The sequence below is a fragment of the Choloepus didactylus genome, chromosome 13 (assembly GCF_015220235.1).
Source record: "Choloepus didactylus isolate mChoDid1 chromosome 13, mChoDid1.pri, whole genome shotgun sequence".
Lineage (NCBI taxonomy): Eukaryota > Metazoa > Chordata > Mammalia > Pilosa > Megalonychidae > Choloepus > Choloepus didactylus.
The window spans coordinates 4,352,585-4,368,654 of record NC_051319.1 but is presented as its reverse complement, the minus strand read 5'-3'; positions in this window follow the sequence as shown (position 1 = coordinate 4,368,654).

The window sequence follows — 16,070 nt, the reverse complement described above, 5'->3', positions numbered from 1 at the left end:
AAACAGTGTGGGTCCACTTGGAGTCAGTTGAGGACCTTGGCTCTATCAAAATGCTCCCTGTTGCCTTGTGATGAAACATATTGGGAGACTTTCCCTGTAGCCTCAAACAAATCATACCTAGGATTCTATTAGTTCCAGCTTTTTCACCAGGAAACATAGAGGGTCTGTGCCTGAAGGTTAGGTTCTAGAGTGCTGCTTGATTTTCACTAGAGCCACTAGCAGCAAAACAATTTGTCTTTTGCCTTAGCACAAGAGATAGGTGTGGGATAACACACTAAGTGCCTTCTAAACACATTTCAGAAATGTGAACTTTGCATCATGACTCTACTGCCCATGAATTAAACTGGTTTGTCCTCTCTTAAGTGCCAACTCAGGAGGTTGGTAGTGATTGCCTGGAGCACTGTTGATTGCTGCTGAGGTAGGAGAGCCAACATCAGCCAACATCAATGTCTTTTGGTTCCCATCAGATATCTGTGATGGAGGCCAGAAGAAGGTGAATGTGGAACATTTTGACCACACATGAAACAGTGTTTCCACAACCTACTTAATCATAAAAATTAATAGAACTCTTGTTAAAAACAGACTTCCAGATTCAGGGTAAATCTACTAAAACACCCTCCAGGAGAGGTACCTGGAAACTGGTATTTTTATCAGTTGGCCCAGGTGATACTTATGATTAAGTAAGTTGGAACACTTTGGAATCAACCATTCTTTACCTCATATACGTTTCTAGGCTTTTCGGGGTCAAATTTAATAATACTCATTGTTAAATTTTATTTGAATTGAACAGCCTTTTCTCCAGCCATATGCTGTTTTGTTGTTGTTGTTGTTTGTTTTTTTTATCTTCATTTTATTGAGATATATTCACATACCACGCAGTCATACAAAACAAATCATACATTTGATTGTTCACAGTACCATTACATAGTTGTACATTCATCACCTAAATCAATCCCTGACACCTTCATTAGCACACACACACAAAAAACAAGAATAATAATTAAAGTGAAAAAGAGCAATTGAAGTAAAAAAGAACACTGGGTAGCTTTGTCTGTTTGTTTCCTTCCCCTATTTTTCTACTCATCCATCCACAAACTAGACAAAGTGGAGTATGGTCCTTATGGCTTTCCCAATCCCATTGTCACCCCTCATAAGCTACATTTTTATACAATTGTCTTCAAGATTCATGGGTTCTGGGTTGTAGTTTGATAGTTTCAGGTATCCACCACCAGCTACCCCAATTCTTTAGAACCTAAAAAGGGTTGTCTAAAGTGTGCGTAAGAGTGCCCACCAGAGTGACCTCTCGGCTCCTTTTGGAATCTCTCTGCCACTGAAGCTTATTTCATTTCCGTTCACATCCCCCTTTTGGTCAAGAAGATGTTCTCCATCCCACGATGCCAGGTCTACATTCCTCCCTGGGAGTCATATTCCACGTTGCCAGGGAGATTCACTCCCCTGGGTGTCTGATCCCACGTAGGGGGGAGGGCAGTGATTTCACCTGCCAAGTTGGCTTAGCTAGAGAGAGAGGGCCACATCTGAGCATGTTGTTGGTGTTTTATCTTCCTGTTATAGCAATTCTAATTTTCATTTAGACAATATGAACACATTTGTCACTGCCTGACCTTATGATCCAGAACTGCAAGAAAGAAAGGAATGCCCAAAGATAAGTATTTGATGGTCTTATCTTGCTCCAAGTATTTCTTTACTAGAATGTAAGCTCCTTACGGACAGAAATTTGTCTTTTTGTTGTGGTGTTTTTAGTACCTGGTTTATAGCTGGCACATGTCAGTAAATATCTATTGTATTAATGCATGAATGATTATACTTTGTCTTGACTCTACTGCCTTTTTTATTTTCATAATGTATGTAGTTTTTCAAGGCACATTTCAAGTCCTACCTCTTCCAAGAAACCTTCCCTGAGTATTCCAGCTTTTCTCTGGCACCATTGGCACGTTTATCTGTATCTCACAATACTTCCTTGTTTATTATTTCTATGATTTTTAGCTTATTTATTTATTTCAGGCAAACAAGGTTTTCAATGACTTTAAGATAAATACCGTAGTGAATTTCATTCAAATTGTTTCCTAGAAATCCTTCAAATCAGACCAATGGCATAATTCCAGAGTCTAATTCAAGAAAAGTAAGCTGCTAAAAGGTCAAAACAATACTCTCAGGGTACACAGTTCTTTGACTCTCTGACTTGTCATTATTCTCTTAGTTTTGATGTTTCCATTTCCTCCACACTTCCTCCATGGCCAGAGAATTGTGTGTTTTCCTCTACAGTGATCAGCATGGCTACAAGCACATAGTAAATTCCCACTGATTATTTGATTGATTTTAAAGAAGCTGAAGTTATTTCTGAGACTCCAGTGTTTTTTACATGGATAACTCTATTGCAAACGTGTCCTTCCTAACTCATGGTAAGCCCCTCTTGGTCATGTGTTGTGGCTGCAGTGTTCCATGGGCATAAAAGAAAATGTGCATGCCTGCAAACACGTGTGCATTCCTGTTTTCAGGATATAAATGATAAAGTCCATGAAAAATGATTAATTAAATCTTAAGGCAGTGTTTCTATTTGTTCTGAAATTTTTCTTTTGACTAAGAGAGCATTAAAATTCAAGAATGCGTGGGCTCTCAAATTTCCTTTTGAAAATTTTGAGCTCATAGCTGCCTTTGCAATTTTTGCCAGTAACTGAAGGAACAAGAACATTTTTACCACAGCATTTGTCTCCATTTCAGCAAAGAAAGCATAAATTTTCAAAAGGCACTGGCAGCACAACTCAAATCTAAGGAGGCAATTTTTCTTACACAGCAATCTTTAGTATTCAAAAATGAAACAATAATATTGATGGGATTGTATACTAAACTCTGGTAAACTACAGAAACTTTTTATGAAAAGAAACAAAAGATAATGAAAGAAAAATTAAAAAGGGCCTTATTAAGCAAATAGTGAAGCTGTCCTAATGAGAGAACAACCCTAAGATTTAGCAGTGCTACTTGGAAATGAAATGATGAGTGTTTGTATAATACAAAGCCCAAGTACTATTCCTCTAACCACAAACCCCTCATCACAGAATTTTATATTCTTGAACTCTAGAGTTCGTTCCTGTTAAAGAAATCACGTGTATGCTATTAGTGATTTCTCCACATTTATAAAGCAATTAGAATTGTTGAACATTGTTGTGTTCGAGGATGTTTAGATATGCACTTTGACAAAGATTAAAAAAAGGGATCATGAATATATGAAGGGCATTGCCTTTAAATTTTCTCAATTTTCTGATGATTTATTTTAATTTGTTTACAAAGAAGTGTATAGTTCTTGGATTGAAAATAGTTTAGAAAGAAGGGTCATTTTGTAAGGCTGTTGTTCCAGTCTGTGAAAACTTCATTTATTTGGAGCATGTACCACTTCAACCCAGATGAACTTTACAAATATTTTGATTCTTCCAAGCTTGTAGAGATTTCTAGGTGCCTGATCATTGATAGGAGGTGCATGGAACAGGTATAAAGCATCGTTCATGAACATGTGTGTTATTTGTATTAGGCCTAACCTTTTGATACTTTTACTATTCAAGGACTCCAGCCAGATTCTAATTGGATACTATGTTCCACATCCTCAATTTACCAGCCAACTGGCAGAGATAATCCAGAGCTATTAGAAAAAAAAAGGCAGCATTATCCTTTGGCTAATCTGGCTGAAGTGAAAAAAGAGAACTAGGAACCAAAGACAGATCATAGACTTTGCACACTGCAGATAAAGAAACCCCACTTGTGTTAGGCAATGATTTCTTAGACCTTACAACAAAAACATGAGCAACTTAAATGGGACCTCATTAAAATTAAAAACTTTTGTGCCTCAAAGGACTTTAACATGAAAGTAAAAGGAGAACCTACTCAATGGGAGAAAATATTTGGAAACTCCCTGTTCTAGTTTTTGTTAATGCTGCCTCTTCACAAAACACCAGAAATGAATCAGCTTTTAAAAAGGGGGTTTATTTGGTTACAAAATTACCATCTTAAAGCCATAAAGTGTCCAAGGTAAGTCATCAACAATCGGGTACCTTCACTGGAGTATGGCCAATGGTGTCCAGAAAACTTCTGTTAGCTGGGAAGGCACGTGGCTGGCATCTGCTCCAAAGTTCTGGTTTCAAAATGGCTTTCTTCCAGGACGTTCCTCTCTAGGCTACAGTTCTTCAAAAATGTCACTCTTAGTTGCTCTTGGGGCATTTTTCCTCTCTTAGCTTCTCCAGAGCAAAAGTCTGTTTTCAACAGCCGTCTTCAAACTGTCATCTGCAGCTCCTCTCTCTGCTTCTGTGCATTCCTCAAAGTGTCTCTCTTGGCTGTAGCAAGCTCACTCCTTATGTCTGAGCTTATGGACAGGGCCACACCTCCATGGAAATTATCCAGAGTTATCACTCACAGTTGTGTGGGGCGCATCTCCATGGAAACAACCTAATCCAAACGTTCCAACGTAATCAACACTAATATCTCTGCCCCCACAAGATTACATCAAAGATAATGGAGTTTTGGGGGACATAATACATTCAAATCTGCACACTCCCCATCTGATAAGAGTTTAATATCCAGAATATATGAAGAAATACTACAACTCAACAAAAAAGGACAAACACCCAATTAAAATTGGACAAAAGACTTGTATAGACATTTCTCCAAAGAAGATATACAAATAGTCAAAAAGCACATGAAAAAATGCTTAACATAATTAGCCATTAGGGAAATGCAAATCAAAACCACACTGAGATACCACTTCACATCTACTTGAATGGCTACTGTTAAACACAACCACCACCACCACAAACTAAATACTGTTGGAGAGAATGTGGAGAAACGGGAATATTTGTTCATTGGTGGGAATGTAAAATGGTGCAGCTGCTGTGGAAGATAGTTTGGTGGTTTCTCAGAAAGCTAAATATAGAATTAATGTAAGACCTGGCAATCCCACTACCAGGTGTATACCCAGAAGAATTGAAAGCAGGGAATCAAATAGATATTGTCACATTGATGTTCATAGTGGCATTATTCACAATTGCCAAAAGATGGATGCAACCCAAGCGTCCATCAACCATGAATGGATAAACAAATGTGGTATGTAACACACAATGGAATATTATTTGGCTGTAAAAAGGAATGAAGTTCTGATACATGCAAAAACATGGATGAACCTTGAAGACATTGTGTTGAGTGAAATAAGCCACAAACAAAAGGGCAAATATTGTATGATCTCACTGAAATGAAATAATTAGATAAGCAAATTCATAGTCAGAAACTAGAATGTAGGTTAACAGGGGCCAGGTTGGGGTAGGAAACGGGGATTTAATGCTTAAATTATACAGTGTTTATATTTGAGATGATGGGAAAGTTTTGACAAAGGGTGGTGGTGATGGTAACACAACATTGTGAACATAATTAATGGCACTGAATTATATATTTGAATGTGGTTAAAAGGGGAAATTTTTAGGTGGCATTATGTTACTAGAATAGAAACTTAAAGAAAAAAGTGAACCCTAATGTAAATCATGGATTACAGTTAACAATACAATTTTAAAAATATTCTTTAATCAATTGTAACACAATATATCACACTAATGCAAGATGTTAATAATAAGGTGGTATAAGGAACTCTGTATTTTATGCATGATTTTTCTGTAAATCTACAACTTTACTTAAAAAAAGGTAACCTCAGTACATACTTAGAATCACACAGAAAGTTACAGAAAACAAGCTGCACAAAGGAGTCCTTCTTTTTCATCACAGGAAAAAAAAATTAATGTAATGATTTTTCTGATTACTATAAAAAGATTTATCTGAGAAAAAGAAAAAGAAAAGAATTACCATCACATTGATCCAAAACAAAGGCATAATTTCCAGTACATTGGAAAACAATATGTCTATTTTCTTCATGGTACCATAAACTGAGCAAAAATGCAAGATAGAGTGGAAAAATGCTTAAAAGCATGTCTCCAATGTCTTTATCATTAAAATGAAAATTATTATACCAGCAATAAAAATAAGCACTGCTCTAAGGGGCCAAGCTTCTCAAAACATCAGCACAAAATGACAGAAAACGAGAGTAGGTCTAATGGTCATTGGGTAATGTCCCTAAAAAGGTGTTTAGTCCTGTTCTCTATCTCTGTTTTTGTTTGACATTCACCACTGTGCATTTCTTTCACCAGCTGAGGTGGTGTCATAGCAGAGAAGTGTAGGCAATTTGAATGGAGCATTAGTTAGCTTATAAGCTTGGCTTCTGTAAAAAATATCTTAAAACAATAGTGGTTTAAATAGGATAGAAGTTTATTTTTCTCTCATATAACAGTCTGAACATAGCAACAATATATGGAGCAGCTGAACATAGAGTTGGGACTCAGACACCCACATTTTTGTTCTACTATCTTCAGCTTTCATCTTCCATTTGTGTTCTGAGACAACCACTCCAGGGTCTGCCTTTATGTCTTCTTTCCAGCCAGCAGGAAGAGGAATAGAGTAAAAAGCCAAAACAAAAACAAACAAAAAAAAGAGGGGCCTCCCTGTTTTCTTTCAGAGCAAATTTCAGAATTTTTATAGGTCACTTTCATTAACATTCATTTGTCCAGGACTTGGCCAAATGGCACATCCTGCTGAAAAGGAGGCTGGGAAATGTAGTCTTTTCACTGGAAGCTATGTGTCCATTCTGAAAGTTAGTGGGTCTGTGCTTACTTTTAATGTCTAAGCTCTTATGGGTCTTTAGCACTTTACCTACCTTCAGGACTCTTATTATTTTAGAGGAAAAATCACTTCTAGATATCACCTTTCAGCCTTTAGTAAGATTTCAGAATGCTTATCATCCATCTATTTTTCAATCAACAACAGCAAGCACCTCACATGAATAGTATTATTTTCTCAGACTTGATGGATATGCCTGACATTAGACTAAATTTTAAATTTAATTTTTCTGTTTATAACATTTGGCATTATAACATGTAGCCTTTTAGAGACTTGAATTGTTGGATTTGCTATTAGAATGTGTGTGTGCAAATAAAGAAAAGTTCTGTTTCAGGTGCTGGGGATGGGTTTGGTTATTCAAAAGAACACCCAATTCTGAGAACTAGAAAAGCTAGAGAAAATTTTAAAAAATATATTCGTAGGATTTAGAGAGAAAACACATCAGTGAAGAGTATTAAGTTTACATTTTAGGAGAAGAAAACAGATGAGGGGTGAGATATTTGGGGTTCCAGCTCTCCAATGTCTCTGCAGATTCAGAAAGAACCTGAGTGGATCATTCTGCAGACTCACAGATAAGTTCCCTTTGTGATAATTTATCAAGCTGAATAGTTGTTATTTTAATGTGTGTTACATGTCAAAAATTTAAAAAGAGAAATGGAAGCAGACAAAATTTTTTTAAACAAATTGTATAGAAATAATACAGTAAACACCTATGTACCCAAGGTTAAATGAATGCTATCAGTTTATTTACTTCATATTTCTCTCTTTTGTAATCATTTTTTTATTGAGGAATATACATATATACCTAGAAGTGATAAGTTTCCAAAGGCAATTTAACAAGTAGAGAGCAAATTTCAAAGAATGTTATGGATTACAGTTCCACAGTTTCAGTTACTTCCTTATTGTGAAATACAGCATATATGCAAAAAGGTAATAACTTTCAAAGTATGATTTAACAAGTAGTTATATAGGAAATTTCCAAAAATGTTATGAGTTGCAGTACCATAGTTTCAGTTATTTCCTTATTGTGAAATATAACATATATACAAAAAGGTGACAACTTTCAAATTGCAATTTAACAAGTAGCCATTGACCAAATTTCAAAGAATGCTATGGGTTACAGTTTCACCATCTCAATTCTTTCCCCCTCGCTATTCTAATACCTTAGCAAACAGGGAAAAGAAAATTATATAGAGATTCAGTATTCATAATCCTTTGCTAAATTCCATCTTGTCTGTTGCTACCCCTTCCTCCGGTTTAATCATCCTCCTGATATCCAGGGATGTCTGGGCAGTGACCACCCTAACTTCTTCATGTTGAAAAGGGGCACCAACACCATGGGCAAAGGGGACACATCTGGTTTATGTTCCTGAAGAGGTTACTGAGTCTGGGCTCCAGGACTCAGATGGCACAGGAGTTCTCCAGAGGACCCAAGTTTCTGAGGAATAAGCTTGGTAAGTGAAACCTCTACATAGTCCCAGTTAGGGATCCAAGCATTCTTCCGGGTTTTCAGGACTACTGTTGACTTGGGCTTATCATTCTGTGATCATTTGGCATATCTAGCTGAAGTTTATAAAAGAGTAACTTCCATGACAGCCTTTCAACTCCATTTGAATTCTCCTAGCCATTGAAACTCCACTTTGCTGCCTTTCTTTTCCTCCTTTTGGTCAAAAAGGCATTCTCAACCCCTTGATGCCAGGGTCAGGCTCATTCCCAGAATCTGTGTCCCATGTCCCCAGGGAGACTCATCACCTGGGGGTGTCCTGTCCCATGTCAGGGGGACAGTGATGAATTTATTTGCAGAGTTGGGCTCAAAGAGAGAAAGTCCACATTTGAGCAACAAAAGAGGTTGTCTGGAGGTGACTCCCAAGCATAACTATAGGTGGGCTTAGCCTCCCCTTTACAAGTTTCACAAGAGCAAGCCTCAAGTTTGAGGGCTTGACTTATAAAGTAGGGGGTTCCTAAGTTCATATAGCATACGTTCTGTCCATGATAATCCATCCATGTCTCACATTATCATCATTTAGTTGTACAATCCTCATCACTCTCCATTTTAAACAATTCTCATGACCCAAAACACTCCATAGCTTTTTTAGTCCTTAATTATTTTCCCCTAGTATTTGTGTGGTATTAGTAAGGTATTCCTATTAATTATAGTCCCTAGTATGCAAGAGGTAGATTTTTCCCATATACAATTCTGTTGCCAACTCTCTTTACTAGTGTCATTCCTTAGAAGTATATCATTCAAGCACCTATCTATATTAGTAGCCCTGATCTGTGTAATACATTCCAAGTATCTAATACATTCTAAGTATCAGAGCGTATTGAAGGTAAATGGGATTGAAACAACCACTTTCAATCCCATTCACCTTCAATACGCTCTGATACTTAGAATCCCATTAACAAACAATCATCACCCCTATCCATTCCCATACCTTTGAATTCACCCTAATTAACATATCTGACATATTAGATTATCACTGCCCCTCCACTAGCTTCTGTCTATCACTAGGTCTCCAATGTTCTCTAAAATAATACATTGATTTTACGTTGTTCAGGGAGTTCATAGTAGTGGTAACATACAGTATCTCTCCTTTTGTGTCTGACTTATTTCACTCAGCATTATATCCTTAAGGTTCATCCATGTTGCCATATGTTTCAGGACCTTGTTCCTTCTTACTGCTGCATAGTATTCCATTGTATGTATATACCACATTTTGTTTATCCACTCATCTGTGGAAGGACACTTGGATTGTTTCCATCTCTTGGCAATTGTGAACAGTGCTGCTGTGAACATTGGTGTACAAATGTCTGTTTGTGTCACTGCTTTCAGATCTTTTAGGTATTTACCTAGAAGTGGAATTGCCGGATTGTAGGGTAATTCGATATCTAGTTTTCTGAGAAACGTCAAACTGTCCTCCAGAGTGGCTGTACCATTATACATTCCCACCAGCAATGAATAAGAGTTCCAATTTCTCCAAATCCTCTCCAGCATTTATTGTTTCCTGTTTGTTTAATGGCAGCCATTCTTATTGGTGTGAGATGGTATCTCATCGTGGTTTTGATTTGTATTTCCCTTACAGCTAGTGAAGATGAACAATTTTTTATGTACCCAGGGTTAAATGGATGCTATCAGTTTATTTACTTTATATTTCTCTCTTTATGTTTTTAATAATAAACTATTTAGATGCAACCAGAGTTCTACCCTCATCTTTATTCCCTCCCTCCTTAGAGGAAACACTCTATTGAAGTTGCTGCACCATTCCTATGCATAAATTTGTACTTTTACTACATATATAATAGACATACATAAACAATTTGCACTAATATTTTGGGTTTTGAGGTTTCATATGTTATCACTATTTATATTTTGCAATTTGCATTTATTACTCAATATTGTTTTTGAGATATATACCTACTGATATTTATAGATCTTTCATTATTTAAACTCTTATATATAATTTTGATGTGTGAATACACTAACTTAATATCTATTCCCCTACTGAAGGACAGTCAGATGGCCCCACTTTTTTTACTGGGAAAAGCATTTCTGCACTGAACATCACTATATGGATTTCTTTGTCCACATGTTTGAGACATCTAGTTAGTAGACATCTAGAAAGGAAGGCACTGAGCATACACATCTTCAACCTGACTATATATTGCCCAATTACTCTCTGTTGTGAGTATAACAATTATGCTCTCACCAGCAATGTGGAAGTGTTCTTGTTTCCCCATATCCTTGACCGTAGTTGCTATTATTTTGTTTTTGATGAGTTTGAAATGGAACCACAATGTTGTTTTAATTTATATTTCCATGATAACTGGTGATATTGAACATATTTTCACATGCTCCCTGGCTCTTATTTTCTTCCTCTGTGAATCACATGATCAAAATTGACCATTTTCCATGTGGTTGATTGTATTTTTCTTACTGATTATTAGGAGATTTAAAAATGTATTCTAGAAATTTATTCTTTGTCTAAGTCCTTTTTTGTCATAAAAAAGATTTTATAAATGATAATCTAGTCAAATTTGTCATTCATTACATTTTGTGTGTTTTTTTAATATTCATTTTATTGAGATATATTCACATACCACGCAGTCATACAAAACAGATTGTACATTCGATTGTTCACAGTACCATTACATAGTTGTATCTGGAGAGCCGTCTCCCGGGACGGGCATAGCGCATGCGCTGTAAACCTGCTCCAAAGTCCCCCCGCCCATCGAGTGGTGCCAAGATGGCGCCCACATCCTGCTTCCGGCTTCTGATGTATGTAACCACCCGCTGTATTCACCAATCATGCTTGTGTGCGTGGCGTTAGCCCATTGGATACACGCAAGGTTTATAAGAAAGTTCCCGGGCAAAGCTCGAGGAGACAGCCCACAAGGAGCCGTACCTGACGGCCGCATCGAGGTTGTTCTCCCCCGAGGCGTCTTGCCCCGGGCGGAACCTGTAAAGAGGATGATTGCCTAGTTCCATTAAAAGCCTACATGCTTCACTGCTGCGAGTCCAGAGTGATCACGAGTGCGTCGGGTAAGACATTGTCCGCACCCTCTCTCCCCTTATCTCTCTGGTCCCCATCGCCGGCCGACCGAGGACTCGAGGCGGGGCGGAGAAAGCGCCGGACAAGTGGTGGCCCGTACGGGGAACCTCATTCGCGTTCCCCTCGACCCGACGGAGACGTGCTCCCGGGATCCGTGGTTTGACCTCCGCGACTGATCACCGCGAGAAGGTAAGCACCCCCTTTCCATACGAGGACTAGGGCCCGTGGGCGTTCAGGTAGCCCCGGGGACTCGGAAGAGCTCTCCGAGTGATTAAGAGATAGTGCCGACTGCAAGCATGGGGCAGTCTGGGAGTTCACCCCTATTAACCCCCTTAAAGACCCTTTTGAAACAGCGGGGTATCTCAATTAAGAGAAGTTCTCTCCAACGATTCCTTGATGATGTGGCCACTTTTGCCCCCTGGTTTCCCTGCTCTGGCAGCCTTAATCTGCCCTCTTGGATGAAACTTGGTCGTGATATAGACCGAGCGCGCCAAACGGGTGTCTGTTTGGACCCGATTCTAGTCCTTATATGGGAGACTGTTAAGGGCCATATCGCTCCCTCCACGTCACAGTGGAAAGGCCCTGACCCGGTGCTCGGCTGGGCTGGAGGCTCTGTTTGTGTTTTTCCCCAGGAACCAGGACGTCAACCAGTGTGGGTTCCGGAAAGACTGGTGGGAACCGTGGCATCACCTGGGGAGGCCGGGGAGCAGCTGTCAGAAACGCCAACGAATATACGGCCTGGGCCATTGGACCAAGCCTCCGGCCTTCAGGGACTTGAGAACATTAGGGAATTGAAGCCTGTTAGTTTCGACCTTTCCACACTGGGCGAGACTGTAAAAAATCTGTGGGACCAAGTCACCTCTTGGTTCTCTTGGCCCAATTTGACTAATTGGATTCTCTTGATGGTGGGACTATTGGTGGGATTAGTCATTGTTAAATCTTTGCTAGAACGCCTGTTTCAAGCGCGGCAGTACCGTGTTACCACTATGATGGCTATGTCCTCCACCTTTGATACCCCCAACAGCGACCATTCTGATGGCCATACCCCATCCTGGCCGCCTCGGGCGGGGCACTCGGGAGCGAGGTTTGTAGCTAAGCGCGCAGCTATGTCCCGGGTATAACGGGCGACGCCAGCAGTCATAATTTTTGTCTCAGGTAGGTCCCTAAGGCAGAGTCATAGTTGTGGCCAGACTTGACTCTAGCCAATGCATAGGGACGCCTAGTGACGCCTCCGACTCTGGTTAATGCTATCCCTGCCCCCGCCTTTGTCCCCCAGTTGCAAGGCAAAGCACTGCAGGGAGAGTCATGTTGTTTCCAGCTCACGGACTCTCCTGTCTCCATATGAGGTGAGCATTCTGGTCGGTGCTAGAGGCTCCGCCGCTAAATGGCTGAGACCTAGTCCAGACTCCCCAAAGCACCGGAACAAATTGTGAGCCATCTGGGTTCACGGGAGCACACTCATCACTGGGGACACTGGGTCGATATAAATAATAAAGGGGGAGATGTGGAGAGCCGTCTCCCGGGACGGGCATAGCGCATGCGCTGTAAACCTGCTCCAAAGTCCCCCCGCCCATCGAGTGGTGCCAAGATGGCGCCCACATCCTGCTTCCGGCTTCTGATGTATGTAACCACCCGCTGTATTCACCAATCATGCTTGTGTGCGTGGCGTTAGCCCATTGGATACACGCAAGGTTTATAAGAAAGTTCCCGGGCAAAGCTCGAGGAGACAGCCCACAAGGAGCCGTACCTGACGGCCGCATCGAGGTTGTTCTCCCCCGAGGCGTCTTGCCCCGGGCGGAACCTGTAAAGAGGATGATTGCCTAGTTCCATTAAAAGCCTACATGCTTCACTGCTGCGAGTCCAGAGTGATCACGAGTGCGTCGGGTAAGACATTGTCCGCACCCTCTCTCCCCTTATCTCTCTGGTCCCCATCGCCGGCCGACCGAGGACTCGAGGCGGGGCGGAGAGAGCGCCGGACAGTTGTACATTCATCACCAAAATCAATCCCTGACACCTTCATTAGCACATACACAAAAATAACAAGAATAATAATTAAAGTGAAAAAGAGCAATTAAAGTAAAAAAGAACACTGGGTGCCTTTGTCTGTTTGTTTGTTTGCTTTTTTCCCCCATTTTTCTACTCATCCATCCATAAACTAGACAAAGGGGAGTGTGGTCCTTATGGCTTTCCCAATCCCATTGTCACCCCTCATAAGCTACATTTTTATACAATCATCTTCAAGATTCATGGGTTCTGGGTTGTAGTTTGATAGTTTCAGGTATCTACCACCAGCTACCTCAGTTCATTAGAACCTAAAAAGGGTTGTCTATATTGTGCGTAAGAGTGCCCACCAGAGTGACCTCTCGGCTCCTTTTGGAATCTCTCTGCCACTGAAGCTTAATTCATTTCCTTTCACTTCTCCCTTTTGGTCAAGATGTTCTCCATCCCATGATGCTGGATCTACATTCCTCCCCGGGATCCATGTTGCCAGGGAGATTCACTCCCCTGGGTGTCTGATCCCATGTAGAGGAGAGGGCAGTGATTTCACCTTTCAAGTTGGCTTAGCTAGAGAGAGACATTTTGTGTGTTTTTATCTTAATTAAGAAAATGATTTCTTATTCCAATAACACTACTTTTTCTTCTAATAGTTTTAAAGTTTTACTTTTCTAATTTAAATCTTCAATGCATATAGCACTAATGCTTGCCTATGATATGAGGTTCATGTGTAATTTTTTTGGTCATATATATACTGTTGCACCAGGATCCTTTCCAGTTTCTTTGAGCTAGAGAGCTTTATCTGGAAGTATTAAAGGCTTTTCTGACCACACACATGCAAGGTGGAAGTGCAGGTGAATTAGTAGCCCCTAGGAAAAACCACCAGTTAATTGAAGTGGCATCTCTATTATATGCCTTGCTTATATATATGTATGTGTGTGTATGTGTGCTTTTGTGTGTGTGTCTCTGTGTGCATGTTTGTATGCGTTGGTATGTCTTTTCAGGATTTGCATCATGTCCTTCTCTGCATGAAGGTCTGAGTTTCCATTAAATATCATTTCTCATCAGCCTGAAGGACTTCTTTTAATATTTCTTGAAGTAAAGCTGTGTTGGTAATGAATTCTCTCAGCTTTTGTTTATATGAAAATGTCTGTTTTTCCTAGTTATATTTTTGTAATTGATTTATAACTTCATTGTTACAGCAGACTTTGTCAGTTCCTGACCCACATTATTCAGGTCCTATTATTTCATTGTGCTCCAGACAACTTCCAGTTGCCATTGTTTGTTTCTTTGAGCTAGAGAGCTTTCTGTGGAAGTATTAAAGGCTTTTCTGACCACATACACGCAAGGTGGAAGTGCAGGTGAATTAGCAGCACCTAGGAAAAGCCACCAACCAATGGCTGATGGAAGTTTGTACACAAATACCCCTGTTTCCTCACCTCTTGGGTAGGATATGCTTTACACCATTTACCAGAGCTTCCCTATGGGATTAAGCTCCAGTTGTCAGCTGGGGCAGCTGGCTTAATAACACAGCCTTTATTGGCTGACTTTCATTCCCATATCACTTGCCCACTCACCTGTTAATGTTCATAGATTAAAGAAAAATCAACAACCTTCAATCAAATCATAGTCTCGGGGTTTGCTTCTGGGAATCTCCAATTAAGACCATTGCATTGTTATTGGAAAAAGTGTTTGCTATAATATCCATTGTTTTTTTTTTTTTTTTTTCAAACTGTTTCAGCTTTGGCTGTAGGGAGCACTTTCAATTGGCTCTTGTTTCCCTGTGACATACCCAGTCCTTTTTTCTTTTGAACACTTCCATGCCTTCTGGGATTACATTATGCTCCAGACTCATCAAGTATATTTTGAGCCATAGTCCTAGAATCAGCCATTTCTCCAAGGAGCCCTGGTTACTTTTACTGGAAAACGGTATTAGAAACCAAGATCTGGGCAATAGGTACACTCGTTGCTACTCGGTGTCATTGTTTCTCGGTCCTCTCAGCTGACAGAGTAAGGAAATATGTATGTGTATGCTGATCTATCTATCTATCTGCACATATCTATACAAATTTTGATGTGTAACCATCTCTATCTATATTAAGCTAAGCATGAATTCATACTGATATCTCCAACTCTAATCCATTTCCACTAGGATCATTCTAGCCTTCTCCCCTTCCTTAGCTATAAAATTCCACTCCAACATTAAGGAAACCTGGCTCTCATCATCTGCCATCCATTTATTTAATTGTGAAATTCCAGTATACATGTATCATGGTATCAGAATTGCTAACCCATACCCCCTGGGAAACACCTTATCAACTAGAGTACAGTGCTTATGCACAGTTTTTGTTGTTGTTTCTTTCAGTCTAAGTGTCCACTCTTCCAAAGTTACTTAAGTCAGCATTCTTCTCCCCCACTCCCTTCAGTGAGGTTGTTTCATACATTTACAATAACATAGATTGTTTTGTCACATGCTGAATTCCATTCTGGAATCCCTCGACCTGTTAGATTATTCCTGTTAAATTTGCACATATTAAGATTCAGTCTTTGTGTTGTAAAGTTCTGTGGGTTTTGACAAATGGCTAGTGTCATGTATCCACCATTACAGTATCATTCAGAATAGTCTGACCACCTAAAAATTTCCCCTGTGCTTCATTCATTCAACCTACTTCCCTTGAACTCCTGGCAATCATTCATTTTTTTACTCTATATCTCTCTATATAGCTATAGACTATACAGTGTCTGTGATAGGTAACTTCACATGTCAACTTGTCAGGTTATGTTGTCCAGTCATCTGGTCAAGCA